Raw genomic sequence first — 12154 nt, forward strand, 5'->3', positions numbered from 1 at the left:
TTAAATTCATTACATCTGGGCAGGGTCTAGGGTAGGAGAAAGCAGTTTGGCAGTAACTAATATGCTAAGTGTGTCATTTTATCTTGTACATTGAATTAGGGACAGATATAACTCTCTTTTCTGGCCTGTGGGTAGGGGTGTCTACAGTTCTTACATAGGAAATAAGTAAGTAATTAAAATAAAATTTCTTTTCTTTTGAAGCTGTGAGTTTTCTTTAGTCTGTAAGTAGACCTCTGGTTTGTTTTTTAACTTAATTTGTTCAACAAAGCTGATTCAGGCAAATTGCAACCAAGCAGGCAAATCTGAATTTTTCTGTCAGGAAGATAAGGTGTTGGGTGCTGTCTGCTACTGCAACTAAAGAAGAAGATGGAGTATTTTTGAGGCAAATGAGAGGAATTTTGTTGAGATGAATAGATTTTTTTCTCTCTGTTGGGATTTTGAGGTTAGTTATTACTGTTGTTGTTGGAAGATCAGGTTGATTACAACAGCATGAACTGCTGTTCCTCATCCCTGACATATTCTTTCAGCAGCACTAATTCCTGTTACTAGCTTAGTTTCCCAGTTTTTCTAAATAATTATTGTGCATGTCCTTTTTTCTGCAAATTGGGTGGACTTTTTTCCTTCTTATAAAGAAAGAAAAAATAAATAAATTCTTTATTGTCTTATATAACTTGTTTTGAACTGTGAAACTGTTAGCACATCTTCCTTTAGTACTGAATTTTCTTGGGTTTTAGATGTGATTTCCTAATGGGCTATTCATGAATTTCTAATTTCAGAAAGAAATCGCAAACTTGGGAACTGTTGAAACAGTTGCCAGTGTTTCTCCTTACATGGATAAAAGTGGAGTATTGGGAGAGATTGGTACACATTCTGCCATAATTATAGTGAGATGTGACAGATTAAAATTAAAAATAACCCTGTTTTCATTTTTACATAATAGCCTGACAGCTAAAGCAGTCGCTCAGGAAAGGAGAACACTGGGAACTCTCTTATGTTTCATTTAGTTCAAGATGAAGTGGATTCATAAATGTTGTACCTCTAGTGCCAAAATCACTAGCTTGTAGAGAGGTCTGAATACGCTCTATGCTTATTTGTGAAAGCTGAGCTGCAGTTTAAATAGGTTAATCAAGGCAAGTCATAGGTTCATCAAAGAGTGATGAAGCACCTCACAGCATCTTGTCAGGAGGTCTCAGCTTTGGTGGTTATTTATTCTTCCTAGTTCTGGGCCAACAATTCGACATTTAGGTTTAATTTTTATCCATGTCAAAGGGACACGATAGTGATATGCTAAGAAAAAGTGTTTCTGTAAGTCAGAAATGCTAATAAGTCCATGCTGATTTGTGATCCCCCTGATGGGATAATTTATTATCATTAATAGGAAAGGCTCCAGATATGTAAAAAATATGGTTTCCCTCTAAGTAGAGTTTAGAGTGTGCAGATTTTTTTTTTTCTGGATAGCTCTGAAATAATTTTACTTTATTGTAAATATATTATCAGAAAAGAGGTAGGGATAGCAAATAAAATCGCTCACCACATTCACTGCTTTTCTATAATCTTAAGAGGTGTGTTATGTAAGGAGTTTGAATGGCCCTCAACAGTTTTCCATTACTTAAAAATGAAAAAACAAAAGAAGAAAAAAGAAAGGAGAGAGAGTTGAGGAAAAGAAAGTAATATGTTTTTTTCTGTGTCCTGGATTGCCCTCAAAGATACATAATTAGAATTTTTTTCAAGACTCTATACAATTTTAGCAGACTGAATTCCACTCTGTTTAATGAAGTATCAGTTAAAGTTGCCTTTTTAGTATCCAAATACTTCAGAATGCCATTAAGCATCAAATCAGGAAAATGCCATCTCCTTTTCTCCTTATCTGCATAGCTTCCATTGTATGTGTGTGCATGTGCTTGATTTGCACTTGTGATGCTGCTGTCACTTCCCAGTCAGGCTGGCTGACAAAGGGAACACTTCCAGTTTCCATCCACCAGCTGAGTCCCAAAAGAATAGGACAAAACACTGGGTGCTGTGAAAACAAGGATTTATTCCAATGCTCTATTACAGGTGTAGGTACAAAAAAAATGGATTAGCCAATCATGTAAAACATACTACCTCTTAGAACATACCAAATTTACTCTACAGATGAAAATAAGTGAAAACACAGTTAAATATGATTTGATAAGGTCAAAGTTCTTGTTTCTCACATCTTTGTGTCCTTCCTTAGCATTATTAGGTCAGGACCTTCTTTCTGTCACGCTACTCCTTCCTCTGCTACATCCATCAGTCACTCTTTATAGGCTTTTAAGTGTTGTGTGCAATGAATTTCTTCAATCCAGTCCCAGTCTTTATTACATTTGCCACAAAATGCTGACCCTTGCTTTGCATTCCCTTCTACATGTCTTCAAACTGCCTCTTTATGAGTTGGGTTAAATGGCAGTAGTATATTTTCCTGTTACAAGGTCAGCTTTTCTCATTTCCTCGCTTGTTTTTCTGACAGGGTGATTTTGGGGTCTGCAATCCCCTCTGAATAGAAAACCCTAGGATAGGCTATGTGAAGCTATGATGAAAGCTATATGATATGCATCAAAAATCTGTTTTGTACTGAATTTCTTCTCCATGATTTCACATTCCTTATATATATGCATATGGTCATAATTATATATAAAATTGACTGGGTTGTACCTTAACTATTTACTCTGAATATGTTTTCCATGATTTTATGGAAGAATCATGAAAATAATATTCTGAAGCCACATCAAATAAAGCTCATGAGCACTCTCTCCTTTTTCACAACTGTGTTGACAACTTCATGCCATATTCATTCTGTATGGACTCTCGAATGTTTTATGTGCACAAAACCCAGGTGACTTAAATGAAGTCATAATCTCACTCCTAGTTGTGATTTGCATCAGATAAAAAATGGCTCCCCTTACTTGATATAAGATACTCAGTATAAAAGCAAAATATATAAAGTAGAAATAAAGTTTATTTCTTAATTGGGAAATTGTCACTCAGACTCTTGTAAAAAAATAAAAAAAAACAACACCAAAAAAGAAACAGCAACAAAAAATCCTAAACTAAACAAATAAGCAAAGGAAACCAAACCAAAACCAAACAAAAAAAATCCTCAAAAAACCAAAAGTCAATCAACCAGCAAAAAAACCCCACAAACAAACAAAAAAATCAAACCACAAAAGAAGCCCATAAAAACAAGGAAACCCTCATCAAAAAATCCAAACCTCTCATTTCAGGTATAATGCTTTAAGGAACGTAATCAGAGAGTTTAAATTATTGAAAGAAAAAATAACCCTAAAATAGGAATCAAGCTCCCTAACTGCAGATGAAGTCACTGTGATGAAACAAGAAAGGAGGATTTATATGATTGTTGTAGATGCTTTTTATTTCTCACTACAATTTACTCTGAAATAGCTGTTCCTTGATGAGGCACCCTCTTAGCTATGCTATGTCATCACATTATTAGTTCCTTGGTAGCTTCCATCTTGCTGAAAAAGCAATGAAAAGGAAATTACTTCTTCTTGCCCAGATAACTAATTTTCCTCAGCTTTCAATATTTGAGGAAAATATAACTAGTCTTTTCCCAGTTTCACTGCTGAAAAGAGTGAAAAGAAAATCAGAAGCCAAAAAAACGTAAGTAGATGTAAATAATAAAATATTTAAAAGTTTATAATTTGACATGAAGTTTATTACATTAAAATCCTACATTTATCAATCTTTACATGAAATTAGGATTTTTCTAAGGAAACCTATTTGGAGGTTAGAAAGGTAAGAAAGTAATGTGTCAGGAATGGTGTTAATTGAGTCTGCTTCAGACTGAGATTTAAACTACTCAGTTCTGTACTTTTCCCTGTATTTCTGAGAAACCAATTGTGGAAAACCTACCTAAGAAAATAATTATCAAAACAATTATAAAATCAACAGCACACTGAAAGTTAAACGGTAAACTAGTTATTTTTTGCATTTGAACATCTCATATGTTGAGGAAGGTTCTCTTCCCAAAGACTGCCCTTACGTTATTTAAAAACGTCATTTTTAGTACTGAATGGTTTGACTTTGAATACAATCTTTAGCACAAAAACCATGACAGGATTTTTATCAAAATAAAATATCTTACTCTTGAAATCACTGTCCTGGGGTTCAGCATTTTTGCTGATGGTTACATCTGTCTTGCTATGTTATGGTGAGGTAGCCAGTTCCTGTGAAGTGAACTTCTAAGTGGATTTTGTTTTGGAAAGCAATTTAATGTTTGCTGATAACGTTGATTGGTACTTTGTCAGTGTTAGCTTTTAAGCTTCTGTTCTGCTCTGCTTAATTCTTTGAAATAACTTATTTGATTAAGTGATGCTTTACCACCAACAGTTCAGCTGGCTTTCTGCTGATAGTTGGATTTTCTTTCTTCTGTGCTATTTTGCACTTGCTGAGTCTCTTTATCATTAGAATTTAAAAGGGTAGGTTAGATTCAGACATCTCCTCACAACTCTGCTGTTCTTTTTCGAGATATGTCCTGATAAACTGGGGCACAGTGTACTCTCAGCAAGTTTGCAGATGACACAAACCTGGGAGTAGTGGCTTAGTATATCAGAGTGTGATGCTTCCATCCAGAGTGGCCTCCACAGGCTGGAAAAACAGACTGGCAGGAACCTCACAAAGGTCAGCAGGGAGAAGTGCAAAGCCCTACCACATGGGAAGGACCTATCCCTGGCACCGATATATGCTGAGTGCCACACAGCTGGAAAACAGCTTGGCAGAAAATGACCTGTAGTCCAAGCTGAACCTGAGCCAGGAGAGGGTTTTGGCAGCAAAGTCTGATGGTGGGGTTGGCTGCATTACGATAAGCAGTGCCAGCAGGTCCAGGGAGGTGAATCCTTCCTTCAGCCCAGCAGTAGTGATGTCATACCTGGAAGAGGGTCTAGTTCTGGACTCTTGGGCTTGGGAGAGTACAGTGAAGAGTCATGACATTGACGGGGGGAAAGAAATGGGGAATGGACAGGGAAGGAACTTATTAATGAATCTAAATATCTGAAGAGACGGAGGAAAATGGGTGGAAAAAAGTTCTTCTATCTGAGCACCAGGAAGCACTTTTTCACTTTGAGGGTGATTGAGTACCAGCACAAGTTTCCTACAGAGCTTGTGGAATCTTCCTCCATGGAGATATTGAAAAGCAGAGCAGACATGGTCCTGAGAAACTGGCTCTATGTGTCCCTGCATGAGCAGGAGTTGGACCAGAGGATTTCCACCACAGCTCCCTTCCAATCTCACCCATGTGATTCTGTGATTGGGTAGTCTCAGGAGTTTCCATAGCAGACCTGTCTTTCCAGATGAAGATACATTTGTTAGCCTGTTATCTTTTTTCCCAACACATATTTTATCTTTACTATGAAGTCACCTGGTGTAGTGACCTCCATCTTCTCCCCCTTGCCCCCAACAGAAAAGGAGGTCTAATTTTTAGGAGAAATCATTTGCTACTCATCATCGCATTAATACTTCCTTCTGTGCCTTTCAAACTGATAGGTATTTGCTAGAAATAGATAAAAATCTCATTTTTTACTGATTTCTCCAGAAGATATGTGCTTTTGCAAAGTCTTTCATAGGAACATACTACAAGTCAAAATCTCTGACTCGTTGCTGCCTCAATGATACCATAAACAGTAGAACAGTAGAACACCACAGCGATAAGGACAATTTAAACATGTTGTACAAGATTAAATAAATTATTATTTATAATTGTCATATGCTATTTACTTTGTATTTTTCTGGTAATTAGAAACTTAAATAATCTTTCTGAATTTTAAAGAACAAGAGAAAATTTACCAGATAAAATTTTTCAAAATATAGTATTATGAGAGTAAAGAGGTTTGGATTTTTTTAAAAAGTGAAACACATCCCATATTTATATTCTTAAATATTTCTTAGAGGTGAAGATTGACTATCAGGAAAAAAAAATTGATATATGAAAGAACCTAATTATCAACTGCTAGTAATAATGTCACTGAAGTGTTGAACCTAATTCCATAAAACAGGGAATGCATATCTGCTGTAAATTTTAAAAGAAAGGTTTGCTTCTTTCTGTAAGAGAGTTAAGAGAGCAATCGATCAACAAAAAAGAAAACAAAGTTGTGTGCTGATAAGAAAATGTACCCACAGAAAAAATAGTTAAAAGTTATTTGGTCATAAAATACATTTATAAAGGGCTGTTATGATAAAAGGTATACTCAACATTTCAGAAACAGAAATCACAAGTGAGCACACAGGGCTCCTACAAATATCAGCTTTTCAGACACCCTTTTAAATGCAATGGCTTGAAACTGTAATCATTAGAACAACTAACATTTCAGACTTACGTAGCAAGAAAAAAATGTCAAAAATATTGTTCACAGCTTAGAACTTGCCGAAACACAAATGCAGAAATTCGGTCTTTGAGATGTGATTTTTCTGAAAATAAGTTCCCAACTCAAACCTGTTCTATTTATACCAAAAAGAATGTACTTTCTCTCTGAACATCTCAAGATTAGTAATAAAAATAAGTGGAAATTACATTAGTTAATTTTTTCCGATCATAACATGTGTCTGATTAGCTGTGGTTGGACTGTTTGGAACGAATAATTTCAGATGAGGAGAAGAGCCTAGCACAATGATTTCTGACTGAACTGCTGTGAAAGGGTTTGTTTTGCTCTGTTAAACTGTTCCCCTGAATTTAATGTGTCAACAGTAAACCACTTTTTAAGAGCTACATGAGATGTCCAGTGATGTACACTGGTCAGAATTCATCCCTCTCTTTTAAAAGCTTTGTCTCCCATGGCTCTCAGCACAATTAGGGACAGAGAAATGTGTATTGCCAACATGTGATACAGCCTACAAGCTATGATGTTCCTAAAAGCAGTTATGACCTTGGTGGTTAAACCCAGTTGATGTGAAGCTTATCCCTACCCATACTGCTTTTGAAATCTTGAGCTCTTTGCTATTCATAGCAAGCATGAAATCACAACCTTCTGCACAGATATGGTGCTTTTTTTCCTCTCTCTCTTTTAAAATAGCTTGTACATTTCCTTTCTTTCCTCTCTTCATCTATTTCAGAACAGTCTTAGGATTAATTCCAGTAATAATCCTTTGAAAAAATTATGATGAGGGCTTTTTTTTTCATGAATTGATTAAGAAACAGTCCTTTCCTTATAGATGTGAGTTTTATTCAGTAATAAAAGCACCATGTACCAGCAAAAGTATAACACTACACAGTCTACAACTGTATTCTATGAATTGTAATACAAGTTTTGACAAGCAAAAAATGCACATTCATACAGACTGCATTCTGATGAAGATGTCATTTCTGTGTCAGAAACAGATCTAAGCAATCAGATTTCCTTTCTATACAGTATTCATAAAGTTCCCTTGCATCACCAAAACAAGCTGTAATAGTCTCAGAAAAAAATGCAGCTCACTGTTGTAACATGCTAAGAAACACCTGCACTGTCTAAGATGAACAAAGCTTATTAATTTGTCATTAGGCAAGCATGTCATGTTAACTTCTACCTGGGAATGTGCATACCTTTTTTTCTCTCATTGTGAAGAATGTCCATATCTTTCCTACCAATAAGTTGTTTCTATAAATAGAAAATAAAGTCGTAAAAAAATTGTTAAATTGATAGTTATATAATCAATAATTATAGTAATTGATAATTATACATTTATTGAAACTTTGCATTAAAATGTTTTTGAATTGTTCCATTTTGTACAGACCTAATGTTATTCATGAGTACACTACAGATAAAAAACAGCTCTAAAAAGAACTTTCCAAACTATCACATTTAATTGGAATTATAATGACACTAGTCTGTACTGATTTTTCCTCTGAATTATTGCAGACCAGAGATGATGATTCAAAAGCAGTATACACCCTGTAGTGTCTTAATTAAGATAAGAATTTTCTATTTTATGAAGATTTTTCTCTGTTTTTTTTAAAGCCATCATATCACCTGGAATGTTTTAACTTTAACTTTACTCCTTCCGTTGAGCCAGAGTAGTAATTTAAGCAAGTAACAGATTAATGCTTTCCTTTATTCCCCCCAGAGGACATTTGCCAAGAGCTTATACTAATACAGGTCAAACTTGGAGCTAAAATAACTTAATAGTATCCTTTTAAGGAGGGATGGTAGTTATTCTTTTGTTTTGCTAATGACATTACATAGTGGCATATTCTGAAAGGTAGGAAAATCTGCAGAGATTAAGAGTATTATTCATATTCATATTTCACTATAAAATCAGGTCTTCTCTTTAAGTACAAATCTTTCTGCCAATCTGCTCTGTTCCAATGCTTGGGGGAAAAACTGTATCTGTCAAGTAAGTTTTCTAACACAGCTTAAATCAAATGTCAGGATAAAATTTGTACTCATTCTCTTTATGGACATATCTTTATGAGCATGTTTAATACTCAGAGGAGATTTACAAATAAATAGTTAAAAGAAACTTGTATCTGTTTTGCTCAGCCAGCAGTTTGAAACTCAGAAAGTGCTCCTCAGTGTGAATAAAATGTACTTGAAAACAAAATTTTACTTTATAATTGGGATATCTGAGACTCCTGCTTGCAGCAGCCATATTGCTGACAAAATACTGATAGGATAAAGCCCTATGTAACATTCTATTAAAAAAGCAGCTTTTAATACTGCACTGGCATATTGGCAGACACTAGTTTTGTGTTTCCTTCTCTGCACATCTCACTGAAAGGAAAAGTACAGTTTAATGTGCACAGAACAAAGGAACATATTTGAATTGTGACAGCTATATGGTACATAGAAATAATTTGTACTAAGATATGAGAACCAGTTAGAATAGATCAAAATTTGTAAACAATGTAACTTTGGCTGTTGTGCATAGGAAAATTTAAGTCAAATTTCAGTGTAAATTTGTAGTTACCTATCTTTCAGTGTTTTATTGCATAGCGTAGTATAGTAATATAGTATATTTTAAAAATATATCTTCGATCTCTGACCTTCCTGTCATAACATAACAATAAATGAATGAATGATTGAATGTTAATTCTCAGTGGAGTTTGTTGACTTGGGCTGGCACAAAATTATTGTGGTCATGGAGGTTTGAAATGGTTATGAAGCTTAGGCAGAGCAAGATCAATGTGTTCTTAATTACATATTATCATGCTTTGTCTGGGTAAACTTTGATCCTTCTTCTAATTTTAAATTCACACTACTGTACAGTGTTAGAGCTTATCCTGTTAGTAATTCTGCTGAATTTCTTCTAGAGATGTGTGCCAAGCAGATTATTGCTCTGGCTATCTGGCCTAATGCCAGCACTTATTTCTTCTACTTCAGCTTTGCAAAGTGTTAGATTTGGACAGTTATGTCCTGCACAGGATGATTTCATAAAATCTTTTAAAGACACATTCTAGAGAAGACAATGTAAATCTTGCAACAAAAAGTGGAAAGATCTTTTAAAAAATTGTGTACCTACTGTCCTTTTAAAGATATCTATGACGAAGTGGGTTCAATGTGCTTCAATATTATTGGAATTTTTAAAAAAGAATTTTTGTCATAGAAATAAGTCAGAATGATTTTTTGCTATTGTTGAGGAATTGTAGGTATTGCCTCCATATCCTATATGCTTTTCCCAGGAGATTTTTTATTTTCATAGCTATCCTTTTCTTCCCTTTTTGCCAAGTACCTTATTTATTTTTTTCTTTTTTCTTAGTTTAAATACTTTCAACTAAATGTTAGCATCATGAATGAGGTCAGTGCACGAAAAGGATGTATTATCTGGACATATTTAATGTCAGAACATTGATTTGTGTCTGCTTATAGACAAAAATATCAATTTATTAATTGTTATATTGAAATATATACTTCAACATAATTATTAGGAAATCTCTCATTAATATTTGCCTGTACTAGCAAATAAAAAATTAACATTTTTGAGCTTGAAGCTCATATAGAACAGCCCCTACACATGCAGTTAACAAGGCCTCAGAAACATATGGTTTCATGTAGGCTGCCTGCTACATAAGCCATGGATCTCCCAGATTCTGAGCATTCCTGTGAACAGTTCTAGCAGCCACAAGCCTGTGGAGGAGCCTTCTAGCACTTCTGCAGTAGGGATGATTGAGCTGATGACTGATGTTGAATTTATCAGCATAGCCAGGGAGTCCTTGGCATTCCTGCATTCTGCTACAACTGACAATGTGTTTACCTCAGCGCTTACTTTGTGCTTTTTGTTCTCCTGCTGACCCACCCATATGTTGGGTGGGTTTTGTTGTTTTGATTATTAGCAAGACTTCTGTTCATACCTTCATAAGAACAAATAAACAGAGAACAGCCATATCTCACTCAGTGATATAAAACTCAACAAATTCCTAGCTCTGACATAGATGTAGAATTGTTTCTCAGACTTAGTATCTTATACATCCTCTGGTAAAAATCAGGCAAATACAAAAAATCTGGTATTTTCAGCATTATTTTTCTTTCCTAGCCACAGGCATTTGGAAAAAAACCTACTCAATCCTATTTAACCATAAAACCGCAAGTCTTATGTGCCAAATTTCAAAATATGCTTCACAGTTGTGAGTTTCAAGCAGACAAAACTAAATCCTTCCTAAGTTTAGATTGTCTTACTTTCTGAAAAGCTGTCTTCCACTCTCACCTGTTCTTTGAGCATGGCGAGTAGGACTTCTATCCAGCGCCTAGGCCTGATGAACACCATCCTTCAAAGCGTGTGTGCACATCAGCCATTTCGGTTTGCATTACAAATTGCTCAAAACTGCAAACTGTCTGAAATTTAAACATTACTATGTTCATCCTTTTAGGGCCAAATTTGATCTTGTACATCTAACCTGTCTTTAACTGAGTGAATGATTTGAAGGGCCCTCAGGATTTGTCCTGGTTTTGTACATACAAGTGACAATATGCACCATTGATTTCAGCTGGAACAGTTTCAAACCTACAATATACCTTTAAAAATTCCTGCTTTAGCTCATTAGAAGAGATATTATAATTAAGTGATATCTGTAATGATACAGTAGTAGAAAATTATGCAAAATTGCATTCAATATTACATGTGGTTACATGGACCATCCATGTATGATTTCTTTTAAAAAACAGTATTTTCAAATAAAGATGCTCTGGTAGTTTAATATTTCCCTGAAAAGCTCAAAAACAACAACAACAATAACAAAAAAAGACAAATCAAGAAGTTGATTTCAAATGAATAAAATAAAGGATCTGATCCTGCAATCAGAGCATGTAAAAAACCAGAACCTGAAAACAGCAGTCATCACACTTCAGCTATCCAGAAAGCAGGTGGCCACAAGTGAATCATCATCTTATACTTCCTTTATCATAAAGGAAGAAATTAGCATGTTTAGGCAGTGCCTTTCTCTAGTCAGTTTTAGACTTGTGATTCAGAATTTATCATGTCCCTTGAGTACTAATTTATCTCCATTTATTAGGAAAGGTGTCAAGATTGGTCGGTCAAACTATCTGTCATATAGATATTTACGTTTGGTGAAAGGAATTCCACCCCAGAGTTCCCAAAGAATTCTTGCATTTGAAGCTTTGGACACTCTAGTACCAAGAAAAGACATATTCCTAACATGTACTCAATCTCACCACTGACATTGTTTTGTATCCTTAAATAGTATTAAAACTTTTTGACAGTTTTAATTAGTGTGTAGATAATTCCTGTTCTTTAAAATAAGCAGGGTCTAAATAATTAGTGAGCTATAAATAATTCACGTAGAAGAGACATTGGAGGCCTTCTAAAGACCATAATCTATCAACAATTGGGAACATTAACAATAGGCATTCCAGCCATCTTTCTAATAAGCATATTAAATATGCAGCCAGATCCAAAAGATGAAAGCAGAGATCTGACTTCCATTCAGCAACATAAATAATTAATCCACCTGTCTATGTACCTATCATCAATCTACTAAACTCAATGCTTCAGCTTGTTCTATAAGTTTTGTATAAAGAGGGGACTTGGAAAGTTAAAGTTTGTAACAATGCAGTTTGAATAAACCTTTCTCCATTGCACTTGATCTTTTCAGAAGAGTCATAAATCATTTTTTCCTTGTAGTTGTGCTGATTTCCACTCTTAACTCAAGGCTATCAGGGTTGAAAATGTAGTTGCTATCCTGAGGTTCTGT

Source organism: Zonotrichia leucophrys, chromosome 1, assembly GCF_028769735.1.
Source record: "Zonotrichia leucophrys gambelii isolate GWCS_2022_RI chromosome 1, RI_Zleu_2.0, whole genome shotgun sequence".
Taxonomy (NCBI): domain Eukaryota; kingdom Metazoa; phylum Chordata; class Aves; order Passeriformes; family Passerellidae; genus Zonotrichia; species Zonotrichia leucophrys.